Source organism: Papilio machaon, chromosome W (assembly GCF_912999745.1).
Source record: "Papilio machaon chromosome W, ilPapMach1.1, whole genome shotgun sequence".
Lineage (NCBI taxonomy): Eukaryota > Metazoa > Arthropoda > Insecta > Lepidoptera > Papilionidae > Papilio > Papilio machaon.
Window position 1 is genome coordinate 6,233,966 of NC_060015.1, and position 17,142 is coordinate 6,251,107.

Sequence of the window (17,142 nt, forward strand, 5' to 3'; positions counted from 1 at the left end):
AAATGTTATTTATTGCGAGAAAGTTCATTAGCTGATTACATATCACCTTCTCAAATATTTTTGAGAAGCCTGGTAAAAGTGCTATAGGTCTATAGTTGTTCAAATCTTGTTTCGATCCCTTTTTGTATATGGGTTTGATGAGCGCAGTTTTGAGACAACTGGGAAATGTTCCTATTTCTAGCATCAAGTTGACTATAAAAGTAATAGGTTCAGAAATAAAAAATATACTTTGTTTAATTAGATACATGGGAATATGATCGTATCCATAACTGTTTTTAGGCTTTAAGGTATGAACAATTCTACTTATATCATGAGTGGTTACTGGTGACAAGAACATACTTTTATAGTTAGATACTTTGTCATTAATTTGAAATGAATTTGGATTTACGCTTTTTTGATTTTGCGTAATAAACGTATTGTTAAAAATTTCAGCTACATCCGTTGCATCTCTGTAGATTTGATTTTTATAATGAATGCTTGGTACGGAGGTGTCAATAAGGTTATTTTTATTCTTTATTAAGTCCCAAGTTGCTTTTATTTTATTAACACTTGATTCTATATAATTTATACTGCTTAATTTCTTTGATTGTACAATAACTTTTTTTAATGTTTTTTTGTAAGTTTTGTACCTATTTGATTTAGTAAATAATTTATTTTTAAGTGTATATCGATATAACCTTCTCTTATTCCTAATGGAAATTTTAATTCCTTTCGTTAACCAGCTTATTTTCTTTTTTTGGGAAATTTTAATTTTTTCTATGGGGAAACATAACATAAAGATTAAATTATAAATATCAAAGAAGAAGAAGAAAGACAAGAAAGTTTTGTAAGCTGAATTTACATCAGTCTTTTCATATACGTCACTAAAATTTATTTGAGATAGATAGTTGAGAAAAATTGGTAAATTTGTTTTGATGTTTCTTTTATAGATATAACACGTTTTATTTCTAAAATTAATGTTGCACGGTATTTTAATGATTTGAGCAGTGTGATCAGATAAACCTAGATTTAGAACTTGGGATTTGTATTTGTTCAAATTTGTAATGATATTGTCTATACATGTTGCAGAATAAACTGTAATCCTAGTTGCTTCTTGTATAGTAAAATGTAGGTTATATTTTAGTAATGTATTAGTGAAAATATTTGTTCTAGCGTTTTTTTCCAAGATATTTATATTAAAATCACCCGCTATAACTATTTTATTTTTAACACTGCGTAATCGTACTGTTAGCTTTGAGAGTAAAGTATCCATTTTTTCAATAAACATGTTAAAATCACTATCTGGAGTTCTGTATACGCATATTATAACAAGGTTGATTTCAGTTAGTATTATACCACATATTTCAAAATGGACATCGACTGACAAGTCACAAAGATAATCTAACTTCTTATAATTAATGTCATTTTTAATGAAGATGCAGACACCCCCTCTACTTCTAGATTTTTTAATTCTTGAGTAGTGGGTTGCCATTTTATATCCATGTAAGCTATATATGTTCTCTTCATCTTCCCGTAAGAAAGTTTCACTAAGACATATTATATCTAACTTAGTGTCTAATGAAAGTGCTTCTAAGTCACATAATTTACTTTTTAAGCTTTGTATATTCGCATGAAAGATACTTAATACATTTTCACTATCGAAAAAACTGGTTGTCAGAATTATTTTTAGTAAGATCTTTACTTATTTTTTTGAAATAAAAAGGAATAGTTCCCTTTTTAGGCGAAGATACGTTGTTCTCGACACAATCAGAATTTTTTAATATTTTTCCCATTGAATCTACTGCTACATTACGTTTTACATTACAGTTCATTTTAGCAAAATAATACGGAATTGTACCTGGCTTGTAAAAATGCTTTTTATTTAGACCCATTTGTAGCAATTTTCGACGCAAGAAGTATTTGTTATAGTCTTTAGTATCTATTTCATTGTTTAAGGCATAAAGTATATTTTGTTTAATATTTACATTATCTTGATCGGGGACATTAATAAACGAACAATTTTCGTAACAAACACTTAAAGAATTCAACAAATTATTTAATTTACGCTCATTTATAGAACGACTAGAAATAATTTTTGTTATGATTATTTTTTGCTCCATATGTAGTTTCAAAAATGTATATAGTTCCGCGAATACTTTATAGGGGTTAGTATCAGAACTACCCAAAGAGAGAATTATCCAATCATTTTTATTCAATTCTTTAAGTGGTTTTCTTAAAATAATATCTGATGGTGTATCCGGATACGTAAAGGCTGTTATATCGTAGTTACATGGGTTCTTATAGTTAGATCTTAATTTAATCAAAGCTGCAGCAGTTCCCGAAGCTTGTTGATCACCTAGAATGTATATCTTATTTTTCTTCTCCAGGTCTTCTTGGCCATCCAGATTTGGGTCTTTAAATGCCGGTCGATTTCTGTCTACCCCATCCGTTCTCAATTTAGAAGCGATATTACTTTCAGTAATATTTCCCTTGTCCTTGGCGTTCAAGTTATTTTGATCATGGTGAATTGGCTCAGTTTGTAAGTGATTAGCGGACACCTGTTTAGTAGGTTCATTGTTGGTTGTTTCATAATTAGGGCTGTCTTTCGAACTATTGCAATGATCAAATTGTTTCGTGGAGAAAGTGTCTTTATACACAGCTTTTTTTAATTTGGTGTTTTCTAAGTTAAGTTGGATAATTTTATTTTCGGCACTGACAAGTTGTTGACGAAGTTGATCTATTTCGTTCTTTAAGTCCGTTATTTGAGAATTTTCTACCAATGAAGTGTCGGTGGAGCTCTTTGTAGAGTCATCAGTTGATGGATTACTGTCACTTCCAGATCTGCTAAGTCTTATTAATGACAATTTGTTTTTGTGAGATTTATTTCTCAATGTTATATTTTCATTTTCATTGCACGTATTTGAAATTTGTGCTGTTTTAGAAGACGGATTTTGCACATTGGATTGTTCTGGAGAAGAAGTAATTAACAATGTCTTCTTGACTTTTTTTGATGGGTTTTTTATACATAAGGCGCATTTCCATTTTTGTTTATTTTCGGAAGACATCAAATAAAATCTTTTTGTACTAACGTTTGTACATTCAATCTCATAATGTTTTTGACAAACGAAACATGTAAGGTATTCTTTTTCCTTTATACTATTTCGGCATTTTTCACAATAAAATTGGTTACTTTTCCCCTTAGTTGCCATGTTTGCTAATTAGCCTCTTATATTGATTTGTAGAAAAGATCCTTCTTTATGTAATGGTGGATAACAAGAATTTTTTGTCTCTTAAAATTTAATTTATCACAAAATCCAAGTGAAAAACACAGAAAAAGTGTTACCGTGCGGGATCTTGAACCTTGATCAATTTCGTTAGAAGTGCTATGCACTACAAATTGCGCCAAATTTACTTATGATTATATGATGTAAAATTACTCCTTATTCCAACTCAACATTATTGAATCGAATGATTGAATGGTGTATGATCTCAGGCATTTAGAGTTACCGCCTTTTTCACTATTTAATCTTTTTAACACCACATTTAAAAACACTGCTTATTTACTTATCAGAATACTTCAGATGGTTATATTCTTAAAAATTAAACATATTTGACGTTCAATTTACTCAATTGTAACAGTAACTTTGTTTTTAAATAAGTTTCTTTGTGTTTTACACTCACACGTATTTAAGGTTGAAATTTTATTTTTACTTTGATTTAATGCAAGATCACTGTCACTTCATTTTTGATGGTTTTACTATGTTTTCATTTGATAAGAACGTTTAGAAAAGCACTTAAATATTTTAAAAATTTAAAAATAGACAGAGGTAATTTGCTTGACACCTAACGAACTTGACAGCCTAAATTGTTTTGTAATAAATTTATGTTTGTAATTTTCTATGTTCTGTAATTAAAAAATGTTTTGAATCGCATAAATTATGTTTCCGAAGTGTTTTCAACATATGCAAAACAAATTCCGTATTCTTTTTTTTTCAATTTGAAACATCTTAAATTATGTTGAATGGACTTGGGCACCTTCAAATTTTATAATGAATCTGGCTGTTAATTTTGAAAGTGGCCCAACTCCATTCTTGATAAGAAAATGCACGTTATTTACTTAATAATTGCCACTATTTTAACTTTAAATTTAACATCCTTAGATACGCTTAAGCAGTATGACTCCTTAGTATCTTATACATATATTTTTAAATTCATTCAAACGCAAAACTTTCAATATCTCGATTTGAAGATAAATGGAGTTAGGCCACTTTCAAAATAAGCGGCTCATTTAATATTTTATGCATATTACTTGGACACAGACGATGTTTCACATCTGCCAGGCGTCCCATGACGGCTCCAATTTTTTTATACATATAATTTATATAATATGGTATGTTTGCTTGTTTTGTGTATGAATTGAACATCTAAGCGGAGAAATTCAGGCTGCGAGATAATAAAGTATAAGGGAGACAAAACCACAAGTGTCACAAATGTGATAGTTATGTTTTACCTATAAAATAATTCACCATTTTATCTTTTTAAATAGTGTATTTTAAATATTTTCATTTGCTATTGCTGACAAGACGCATGAAGACTTAACGAAACGATATCATGTCGCAAAAATATGGCAAACAGATGAGATGTGATTTTATTAATCATATTTATCAATACACGTAATTACCTTAGCAAAGTGTTGTACTCAAAGGGTAACTCGCAATTTCATTTTATTCTCATCAGCTGTCTTGCGTGAGATCCTTTTTATCGTTAATGTGCGTTTTAATCTTGACTGGATCTAGTAGTGATAGTGATAGCAGAGAATCGTTATTCAGAAAAAGAAGACGGCGATCCACGATCCAGCAATCCGTTCAACGACAAGACAAAACAGATCCTACACTACTGTCAACACTGTCAAAGAGTAACATTAATGGCTGAGAAAAATTAGTTACATTGAATTTAATTAATAATAACTGTTCATATTAGACAAAAAAAAATCTCTATTTTGATGAGCTAATGTATTGCTTGATATAATTTTTACACATAAGTCAAACATTAAAATTGGGTGTGAGTGTGTTGAATTATATCTAAATAATCGATAGTAGCGACACCTACTGGTGACAGTATGATTGTCATTCTTTATTATCTGTGCTTTTTTAATCTATAATAAACTAACTTCCTTTTCTTCTTCTTCTTTTTATTTTTGGCTTTGGCACGGTTTGTGCATTTAGCCAACGTCAGGTGGAATGATTTTTTGATTCACCATTTTACTTATTTACAGATTATGGGTATCAAAAAACGTAGGAAACTTATCGCGAAATAAAATAAATAATTAAAATCGAATTGAGTTTACTAAAAGATCAGAATCCTTACTAATATTATAAATGCGAAAGTAACTCTGTCTGTCTGTCTGTCTGTCTGTCTGTCTGTCTCGCTTTCACGCCAAAACTACTGAACCGATTTAAATGAAATTTGGTACACAGATAGTCTAGAGCCTGAGGATGGACATAGGCTATATTTTAACGCGAAAAAGGGGTTGTAAGGGGTTGAAAGTGGGGGTGAAAGTTTGTATGGAAGTGTCGCCTACTATTGTTTACTGAACCGATTTAAATGAAATTTGGTACACAGATATTCTAGAGCCTCAGAAAGAACATAGGCTACTTTTTAACGCGAAAACAGGGTTGTAAGGGGTTGAAAGTGGGGGTGGTAATTTGTATGGAAGTATCGTCATTTTTACAGTTAGAAGCATGAAACTTCTGTCTAAGGCTGCTAATTTGATATAAATAAATATGAAATTCAATTTCTGTAAAAATTTTCCCCTGAAGGGTGCTAAATAACAATAGGGGATGAAAATTTGTTTGGGAATATGTGAGGCTTAGGTGAATGTTTTATTTGATATGTTTTGCTGTTACCCTTACTGATATTTAGTTTAGGGCCCGAGAAAGAACAAAGACTACTTTTTAACGCGAAAAAAGGGTTGTAAGGGGTTGAATGTGGGGGTGGTAATTTGTATGGAAGTATCGTAATTTTTACAGTAAGAAGCTTGAAATTTCTTTCTAATGCTGCTAATCCTTACTAATATTATAAATGCGAAAGTAACTCTGTCTGTCTGTCTGTCTGTCTCGCTTTCACGCCAAAACTACTGAACCGATTTAAATGAAATTTGGTATACAGATAGTCTAGAGCCTGAGGATGGACATAGGCTATATTTTAACGCGAAAAAGGGAATGTAAGGGGTTGAAAATGGGGGTGAAAATTTGTATGGAAGTGTCGCCTACTATTGTTTACTGAACCGATTTAAATGAAATTTGGTACACAGATATTCTAGAGCCTCAGAAAGAACATAGGCTACTTTTTAACGCGAAAACAGGGTTGTAAGGGGTTGAAAGTGGGGGTGGTAATTTGTATGGAAGTATTGTCATTTTAACAGTTAGAAGCTTGAAATTTCTTTCTAAGGCTGCTAATTTGATAGAAATAAATATGAAATTAAATTTTTGTATCAATGTTACCCTCAAGGGTGCTAAATAACTATAGGGGATGAAATTTTGTTTGGGAATATTTTAGACTTCGGTGAATGTTTTGTTTAGTATGTTTTGCTGTTACACTTACCAATATTTAGTCTAGGGCCTCAGAAAGAACATAGTCTGTTTTTAAACGCGAAAAAAGGGTTGTAAGGGGTTGAAAGTAGGGGTGGTGATTTGTATGGAAGTTTCGTCATTTTTACAGTTAGAAGCATGAAACTTCTGTCTAAGGCTGCTAATTTGATATAAATAAATATGAAATTCAATTTCTGTAAAAATTTTACTCTGAAGGGTGCTAAATAACAATAGGGGATGAAAATTTGTTTGGGAATATGTGAGGTTTAGGTGAATGTTTTATTTAATATGTTTTGCTGTTACCCTTACTGATATTTAGTCTAGAGCTCGAGAAAGAACAAAGACTACTTTTTAACGCGAAAAAAGGGTTGTAAGGGGTTGAATGTGGGGGTGGTAATTTGTATGGAAGTATCGTCATTTTTACAGTAAGAAGCTTGAAACTTCTTTCTAATGCTGCTAATTTGATATAAATAAGTAAGAATTTCGATTTTTGTAAAAATTTTACCCGTAAGGGTGCTAAATAACAATAGGGGATGAAAATTTGTTTCGCAATATGTGAGGTTTTAATGAATGTTTTGTTTAATATGTTTTACTATTATACTTACTGATATTTAGCTTAGAGCCTGAGAAAGGACAAAGATTAATTTTTATCGTGAAAGAGGGTGTATAAGGGGGTAAAAGTAGGGGTGGAAATTTGTATGGACGTATCGTCATTTTTACAGTTAGAAGCTTATAACTTTTTTTAGGCTACTAATTTGATATTAATAAATAGGTCATTTAAAGTTTGTAAAAGTTTTACCCTTAATGTTGCAATATAATAAGGGAATAGGGGATGAAAATTTGCATAAGAGTAAATGAATATTTTGTAAGTTCCATTTGTTTTGTTGTAATTTTTTATAAGTTTAAATAAAATACCTCAACAACAACAACTAAATTCACGCCCATAACCCAGAGGGATAGGTAGAGACCAAACACCTACATTTGGTGTGGTCGTGGCACACCTATCTCTATGTCTACATCCATACATCAACGCATAGCACGTCGGTCAAGTAAAATAATAATCCTTAAAAGAAATGCTTAACGAAAACAGTATTTCACGCGGACGAAGTCGCGGGCACAGCTAGTAATTATATAAGGGGAAAAAGAATTAAATTAAATTTTAATGTTATTATTTACAATAAACCTATTTATAATATTATATACACGGGGATTAAAATCTCTAAGAAGTAAGGAAATGTTGGTAGGAAGAGGAACGGAAAGAGATACTAAAGAAGTATATACGAAAGAATGGTCATATTTAGGGCAAGAAAAGAAAACATGGTTCAGGTCAGAATAGCTCTCACCACACTCACAGGCGGTACTACTTACGATGCCAAGTTTGTGTAAATGAACCGGAAGACTGTTATGTCCCAGACGCATTCGAATTGTAGTAGAAGTGGCGGTTTTACCAAATGACAATTTAGCAAACCATGGCTTCCTGGGAACGGAAGACTGTATATTATACAAGAAACGACCTTTGATCCGGCCGCTCTCTTCCGAACCTATATTCCACGAATTGTGGAGATATATGCCAGGTAAAGCAGTAAGATCATGTCCAAAATTCTTATACGGGTATACGTCACCAGTCGCAGTAGCACTGTTGGCCAAACTGTCAGCCTTTATATTTCCAGCATTTCCAGATATGCCGCAGTGACACCTCCGTAAAGTTGGCCCCCTCACTTTAATTTTTTTAACTTTTTTTTACGCAAATCGTTTGAGAATCGTTTGAGAGGGTTTGAGAGAAAAGAAATATCGTTTGAGAGTTCCTACTTTCTCCGTAAAAACAATTTCAAATTCTAGTGTGAAGTTGGCCCCCTCACTTTACTTTTTTTAATTTTTTTCAATGCGAATCGTTAGAGAGTCGTTTGAGAGACATTAAGAGAAAAGAAATATCGTTTGAGAGTTTTTACTTTTTCTGTAATAAATATTTTAATTCTGGGCATCGAAAGTTACAAATCGATTTTCCTTTTTTTCCGAATTAAATATAGCAACCATGCACTTGGACGATTCAAATTTATTGTGTAGGTAGAGAATGGTAAGAGAGTGATTGAGAGAAAAGAGAAATCGTTTGAGAGTTAATACTTTTTCTGAAATATATATTTAAATGTCGGAATCGAAAGTAACAAATCGATTTTCCTTTTTTCCGAATTAAATATAGCAATCATGCACTAAGACGTTTCAAATTTATTGTGTCGGTAGAGAATGGTAAGAGAGTGATTGAGAGAAAAGAGAAATCGTTTGAGAGTTAATACTTTTTCTGAAATATATATTTCAATGTCGGAATCGAAAGTTACAAATCGATTTTTCTTTTATTTCGAATTAAATATGGCAATCATGCACTAAGACGTTTCAAATTTATTGTGTAGGTAGAGAATGCTTAGAGAGTGATTGAGAGAAAAGAGAAATCGTTTGAGAGTTAATACTTTTTCTGAAATATATATTTCAATGTCGGAATCGAAAGTTACTAATCGATTTTCCTTTTTTTCCGAAATAATTTTGGCAATCATGCACTTAGACGTTTCAAATTTATTGTGTAGGTAGAGAACGCTTAGAGAGTGATTGAGAGAAAAGAGAAATCGTTTGAGAGTTAATACTTTTTCTGAAATATATATTTCAATGTCGGAATCGAAAGTTACTAATCGATTTTCCTTTTTTTCCGAAATAATTATGGCAATCATGCACTTAGACGTTTCAAATTTATTGTGTAGGTAGAGAATGATTAGAGAGTGATTGAGAGAAAAGAGAAATAGTTTGAGACTTAATACTTTTTCTGAAATAAATGTTTCAATTTCGGAATCGAAATTAACAAATCGATTGTCCTTTTTTCCGAATTAAATATGGCAATCATCCACTTAGAGGATTCAATTTTATTTTGTATGTAGAGAATGCTTATAGAGTAATTAAAAAAAAAACAGAAATCGTTTGAGAGTTAATACTTTTTCTGAAAAAAATATTTCACTGTCTGTATTTCGGAAAAAAGGAAAATCGATTAGTAATTTTCGATTCCGACATTGAAATATATATTTCAGAAAAAGTATTAACTCTCAAACGATTTCTCTTTTCTCTCAATCACTCTATTACCATTCTCTACCTACACCATAAATTTGAATCGTCCAAGTGCATGATTGCTATATTTCATTCGGAAAAAAGGAAAATCGATTTGTTACTTTCGATTCCGACATTGAAATATATATTTCAGAAAAAGTATTAACTCTCAAACCATTTCTCTTTTCTTTCAATCACTCTCTTACCATTCTCTACCTACACAATAAATTTGAAACGTCTTAGTGCATGATTGCCATATTTAATTCGTTATAAAAGAAAAATCGATTTGTAACTTTCGATTCCGACATTGAAATATATTTTTCAGAAAAAGTATTAACTCTCAAACGATTTCTCTTTTCTCTCAATCACTCTCTAAGCATTCTCTACCTACACAATAAATTTGAAACGTCTTAGTGCATGATTGCCATATTTAATTCGTGATAAAAGAAAAATCGATTTGTAACTTTCGATTCCGACATTGAAATATATATTTCAGAAAAAGTATTTACTCTCAAACGATTTCTCTTTTCTCTCAATCACTCTATTACCATTCTCTACCTACACCATAAATTTGAATCGTCCAAGTGCATGATTGCTATATTTAATTCGGAAAAAAGGAAAATCGATTTGTTACTTTCGATTCCGACATTGGAATATATATTTCAGAAAAAGTATTAACTCTCAAACGATTTCTCTTTTCTCTCAATCACTCTCTTACCATTCTCTACCTACACAATAAATTTGAATCGTCCAAGTGCATGGTTGCTATATTTAATTCGGAAAAAAAGGAAAATCGATTTGTAACTTTCGATGCCCAAAATTAAAATATTTATTACAGAAAAAGTAAAAACTCTCAAACGATATTTCTTTTCTCTTAATGTCTCTCAAACGACTCTCTAACGATTCGCATTGAAAAAAATAAAAAAAGTAAAGTGAGGGGGCCAACTTCACACTAGAATTTGAAATTGTTTTTACGGAGAAAGTAGGAACTCTCAAACGATATTTCTTTTCTCTCAAACCCTCTCAAATGATTCTCAAACGATTTGCATAAAAAAAAGTTAAAAAAATTAAAGTGAGGGGGCCAACTTCACGGAGGTCGCAGTGACTAGGTATCCAACAAAATGATACTAAATAGTTGTGTAATTGACAATGCAACAACTTTCTCTTACATTCAAATATTACATGAAAAAAAGGGTTAAGTTTTAGAGAAAATTTTGCTAAGCTCTGTAATGCGCTTAAGGAATCAGTGAATATAACGGTTTTTTTGAGTTTGAAACAAAGCACATATTCAAGAGCTTTTAGTAGTCCAAAACATTCACCGGTAAAGACCGACGATTCTGGAGGTAATTTAATTTTCTGAACTATATTGTACTGTTTATGATACAATCCAACACCAACACACCCAGTGGAGTGTTTAGATGCATCTGTATAAATTTGATGCCAGTTAGGCCATTTACTATTGACATTGTAATTAAAATTTATATTAGCATTGAAATCAGATTTTTTAATACCAAGAGAGAAACAAATATCCGGATAAAGAAGAAGAGAGTCATAAGGAGAACTAAATAGGGGAAGTACACGAAAAGAATGCGTTGGCGCTTGTAGTTGTTTGAATTTTAAGAAACTTTTAACAAGACAAGGTAAAGGTTTATGTGAAGAGGGTAATTTTTGAGAAAGATACTCCAGTTTGGAAATTAGGGGATGATTATGGAACTGGACGATTTTAAAAATAAACCTATCAGATAGATATTGTCGTCTTAATTTTAAAGGGGGTCACAACATTCTATTTGTAAAGCATTAACGGGACTAGATTTCATAGCCCCGGCTACAATTCTCAACGCTTTCGTCTGAATGACATCTAATTTTTTAAACCCAGCTACATTGCCTGGATCTAAGAAAAAGGTTCCAAAGTCCAGTACACTTCTAATGACAGCATTATACACCAACCTCAGTGTGTCCGGGTGAGCACCCCACCAAACGCCACTAAGACATCTCAACATGTTCAAGTTTCGCTCACATTTACCAACTACAAATTCGCAGTGTGGTTGACCTGTTAGTTTTGAATCAAGAATAACTCCCAAGAATTTTACTTGATTTTTAACGGGTAATATATCGCCATCATATTTTATAGTAAGTAGGGGAGGAGTTCGAGATTTAGTGAAAAGTACTACGGTACTTTTTGAGGGGGACAGATCTAGGCCATTACCATCCATCCAGATTTTTAGAGAACACAAAGAAGAGGAAATATGTTGTTCAGCAGTACCAACAGACATATCAGAGGCATAAATAACCAAGTCATCGGCATATTGTAATAAACTAACTGAGTCCCCGATTGAACCTTCTAGGTCGTATGTATAAATATTGTACAATAAAGGACTCAAAACAGACCCTTGTGGTAAGCCCCTCCAAACCAGCCGACTGGGCATGTAAGACTCGCCAATATCTAAAATAATTTTCCTCTCCGAAAGAAGATTTACAATTAAATTAGTTAAAAAATAAAGAACCTTTAATTTGTCTAATTTACTTTTTAAAATATGTAATAGAACATTATCATAAGCCGAATTAATGTCCAAGAAAGCGGCTACTACTGACTTTTTATCTGAGAAAGCATTACGAATGTCCGTTATTAATATGCCTAAATTGTCACTCACACTTTTACCTTTTCGAAATCCAAATTGACTTTGGGATAGATGTTCATTATTTTCTATATACCATTCAAGCCTATTTTTAATTAAATGTTCAAGAACTTTTGTGATTGTCGATGACAAAACTATTGGACGATAAGATTTGATATCAAATTGTAGCTTAGACGGTTTTAAAAATGGTAACACTATTCGACTTAGCCAAGATGATGGAATGTCACCTGTTAAAAGAGTTTTATTTATTAGATTTAAAAAGTGATTTAGTCCATTTTCGCCAAGGTGAGACAAAAAGGAATATGGAATCCCATCTTCTCCAGGAGCACTGTCTTTGACGTGATTTAATACGCCTTTTAACTCAGCTAAAGTGAAAGGTAGATTTAGAGAGGAAGGGGAATCGGACTTATTTTGTATAGGAGAATGGATATGAACTTTAAGTGGAGCCGACGGAGGAACCAAGTGGTCAAGGAATTGATCAGCTAATTCTATAGGAAGTAACGACGCGTTAGAAGGATTGACAGCTGATCTAAATCTTTTGATATTTCGCCAAATGACAGTAGCATGTGTTTCAGGTGATAAAGTACTATAAAATTTCCTCCATCCCTCAAATTTCTTTTTTTTAAAAAGTTTTTTAACCTCTTTCATTACAGTCATTAGCGCCTCGTAGTTATCCATAGACATGTTATTGCGATAATTATGCTCAGCTGCCTTGCGTTTCTTTATAGCAGTGGTACATTCTTCATCCCACCATGGTGGAGATGACAATTTATTGCTACGCGGATTTTTCTTTGGAAAAACTTTATCAGCCGATTCTAACAAAATAGCTTTGAAATGATTATTATCAGTGACATTAACCTCTGAGCAATTATTAATTTTCTCTTCTACTAATGAAGTATATTGACTCCATTTAGAGTCTATGATTTTGTGTTTAAGGCGAGATTTTTGAATAAGAGTTTTACTCTTTTTTTACAGGGAAATGAAATGAGTATGGGATAGTGATCACTATTGTAAGTGGAGCACAAAGTAGACCAAGATAGAGAAGATGCTAAATTAGGAGTACAGATGGACAGGTCAATGGCACTAATTGCTTCACCAGGCTTTGTGAGGCGAGTCGGAGAACCCGAGTTTAAAATGCACAGGTTATACATGTCTAAGATATCCAATAATACATGTCCATAACTATTAGAAACTGAACTTCCCCAAGATGTGTGATGAGAGTTAAAATCACCCAGAATCATGAAGGGCTGCGGAAGAACTGAAATTAAGTTTTTAATTTCATTGAAGATTTGTAAGGAGGGATGAGGAACATAAATAGAGACAAAGCAGATATTATCAACAATAGCTGCAATGATAGAAAAGCTATCACTGTGTGAAGGAAGAGGGAAAGAAGAAAAGGTGCTCGAATTTCTGATGAGTAGGCACACACCACCATACCCATCAGTCCTGTCTTCTCTTAAACATGAATAACCAGGAATTCTGAACACATAATCTGGCTTTAACCAGGTTTCAGATAGAGAAAAAATAAAAGGATGAAAAGTATTTATAATATGTATTATTTCATGCTTTTTGTTTATCATACTGCGGCAGTTCCATTGAACTAACCTCTCCATGTTGGCCCTTATTAATGTCAGTGTAATTATGAGTTAAATTAGCAGCGTGGGACGGTATAGATAAATTTGGTTGAGAAAGTAAATTGATTAATGTAGTAAGTAACTCTGCTATTGTCTGTTGTGAGTTTGCCTTAGGGGATGATGGTAATGCACATCCATTAGAAGGCTCTGGCATATTGTAGTCCCTTACAAGAGATTCATGAGCTACATGATCAAAACCTTTACTGTGTTTAGGCGGAGTTCTGGGTTTAGTGAAGACTGTTTTTTTATAAGATATGGTACGTGGAGGCGGTGAACCAGGCAATACTGTATTTCCACCAGGAACAGATTTAATTGGGAGAGAGGATACAATATCAGCAAATGATTTAGAAATAGGGGGATGTAATTTTGACGCTTCAACATAAGATATACTATTTTCTGCCATTGTTACTTTAATATTTGTCTGTCTCACATACTCTGGGCATTTTTTGTTTGAAGCAAAGTGTAGTCCAGAGCATAAACAACAAGAACCACTATCTTCCTCCACTTTACAAGTATCTCCAGTGTGGGCCTGACCACACTTGTAACATCTGGGCTTTGACCTGCATTGGACCTTGGTGTGCCCAAAGCGGCAACAGTTAAAGCATTGGATAGTCGGGTATATATATAATTTAACAGGCATAGAATTGTAACACATGAATACACGTTTAGGTAAAACTTGACCATCAAATGTAAACACAACTGTTTGCGATGGTTTCCATGTGGGTGTGTTGTTTATTGTGACTTTATAGTTTAGTCTTCTGACTTTTAGAATTTGCCCGCACCCAATGGGTACATTGGTGTTTTCTATAATATCTTCAGGAGACCACTCAGTTGGCACTCCCCGAACTAAACCCATCCTAGTAACATTAAATGTTGGGATAAACGCCTTCATTTTGTTCATAGCTAAGCTGTTCGAAGAGAGAAAGTTGTTAGCATCTGTATAATGGTTGAAAGAAATTGTCATTTTATTTCTCCCAATACGCTTTAAGCTTCCATTTACTATATTTTGTACAAAATTCTTTTTTAAATATCTACCAAATACAACTGGATGTAAAATTACACCGTCGTCATCTGCGGATTGTATTTTCTGAACGTGGATTATAAACGGGCCGTGGTCATTAGCATCGTAAGTAGCCCTACCAATTTGTGTGGGATCTTTAGAAGAAATATTAGAAGGTCCGGGTAAAGAGTGATCTTTAGTTAAAGAAGGAACATTAGGGATTTGACAAGGTGCTGGTATATTCATTGGGATTTCAGAAAATTGTTCGTTACATTGACAATCGGATTTTTTTCCTGGTTCCGAGTTACTTTTACGTTTTTTTTTGTTGCAGCTTTTACATATTTTGTATAGATGGCTGCGCTTCAGTTTTCTTTTTGAGATAAGAGAACAGTCAGAATCCATTCCGGATTCATTTGAGATCGTAACATATGCCCCCGCTGGGGGCGCCGTACCCCCAGGGTCCGGTGGCTCGTTCATAGAAATATAAAATACTTACCCCGACTCGGAGAAAGTAAAAGAAAAATGTAAATAAGGTTAAAAATTACAAATAAAGACAAGTTTTAACTATTCTGATCACTTATTATACCAAAATTACAATTTTACAAAAATTTCAATCAAAAACCGCGCCCGCCAAATTCGAAGGTTTCCCGCGTTTTTTTCGACATGAAACTCATTTAGGGTGTGTTCCGATATGCACTGCGACCACTGTAGAGTGTGACGTCAATTCAGTATACTGTGAAGCCGTTCCTTTATAGCCAGTTATACTGGTTACGATTCAAAACGGAACGCAATCTCGTATACTGTCAGCCGCATTTTTTGACGCGACATTCAAATGAGTGTATTCAAGTTTTCTAGTACATTAAAAAAAAACTGTTTTGGAGTACTGTCAAATTAAAAATATTTTAATTAATATTAATTATAAATTGAATTTATAATGTAATAAAAATAAGTACTTTTTCATAAAAAAGAATATGTTTTTCATTATCAACACAGTCTAATAAGGTTAATTTTTGCAATCCTTCCATTGTTTTATTTATTAATCCAAACTAATTACAGAACTTTAACATTTTCTGATTAAACTGTAGCTTTGTTTATAAGATATCAGGCACTCGGGTGGTTTTGACTGATCACGTGATCAAAGTACTGCGAGTACCTTACCTCGAAAACGCCAGTGCTCACAGTAGAATATGGCGGCGATTTATGACGTCATATATTTCCCTAGGGTACTGCGGCAGGATACTGGCAGTCCATAACGGAACGAATTTTTCTACAGTGATAGCACTGTGCAGTGCTCGCAGTGTATATCGGAACATACCCTTAGTGAATTAGATGTGGCGACGGTAGTGTGGCAACATCAACAACATTAAATTAATAGCCGGAAATAAATCTATAAGATAACACTGTAAGATAACCCTATAATTATGTTATTACTAGCTGTTGCTCGCGACTGCGTCCGCGTGGATAAAAAAAAACTTGGATTATTGGATGGATTTACTGTGTCAGTGTGGTGTTAAGTGCACTTATTCGTGTCGAAGCAATTTGTCCTGGTTAAATCCTACAAAAATTAATATTCTCTCTTGATATTTAGCGTAAAGTAATTATTTAAAAAATGACATAATTATGCAGCATTTCGTTTGCCGCGTTTCCTTGCTACTATTTTCTATCTTAAGCGTTTCATCCTTTGTTTCCAGGCGTTTTATTCCATGAACAATCACAGTGATCAAAATGGCCGCCAGCCCCCGCTGCCCGCGCAGCCACGGCCCCCTGCACGGACTGAAACAGAAAATACGTCATCAAGCGATGAACCTAAGCAAATATGTCGTAATTATGTCAGGGGCACATGCAAGAAAAGTACGAAATGTAAATTTCGTCACGAACTGGATTTTGAAGAAATGAAAAAAATTCTTAAATTCTGTCACGACTATCAAAACAAAACTGGCTGCACGAGGGGAGACTGTACATACCTACATACGACTAGAGAAGAGGAAAATCTTTTTCTGGCTACAGGGGAAATACCTCGTGTGCTTGCAGAACGTCACGCCGCCATGCAAAAAGCGGCAACGGCGAACAATGGCGAGACAATACGGCAGATAGCAGTGTTTATTAGAGAATCTTACGTACCTCCCCAACAGAATGGATTGCCGGGGCCCATGCCGCCTTCGTCGGTACCCCCCGGCGCGACAGCCTGTGCAGCGAGGCCGGCGCCGCCGCCGCCTCCA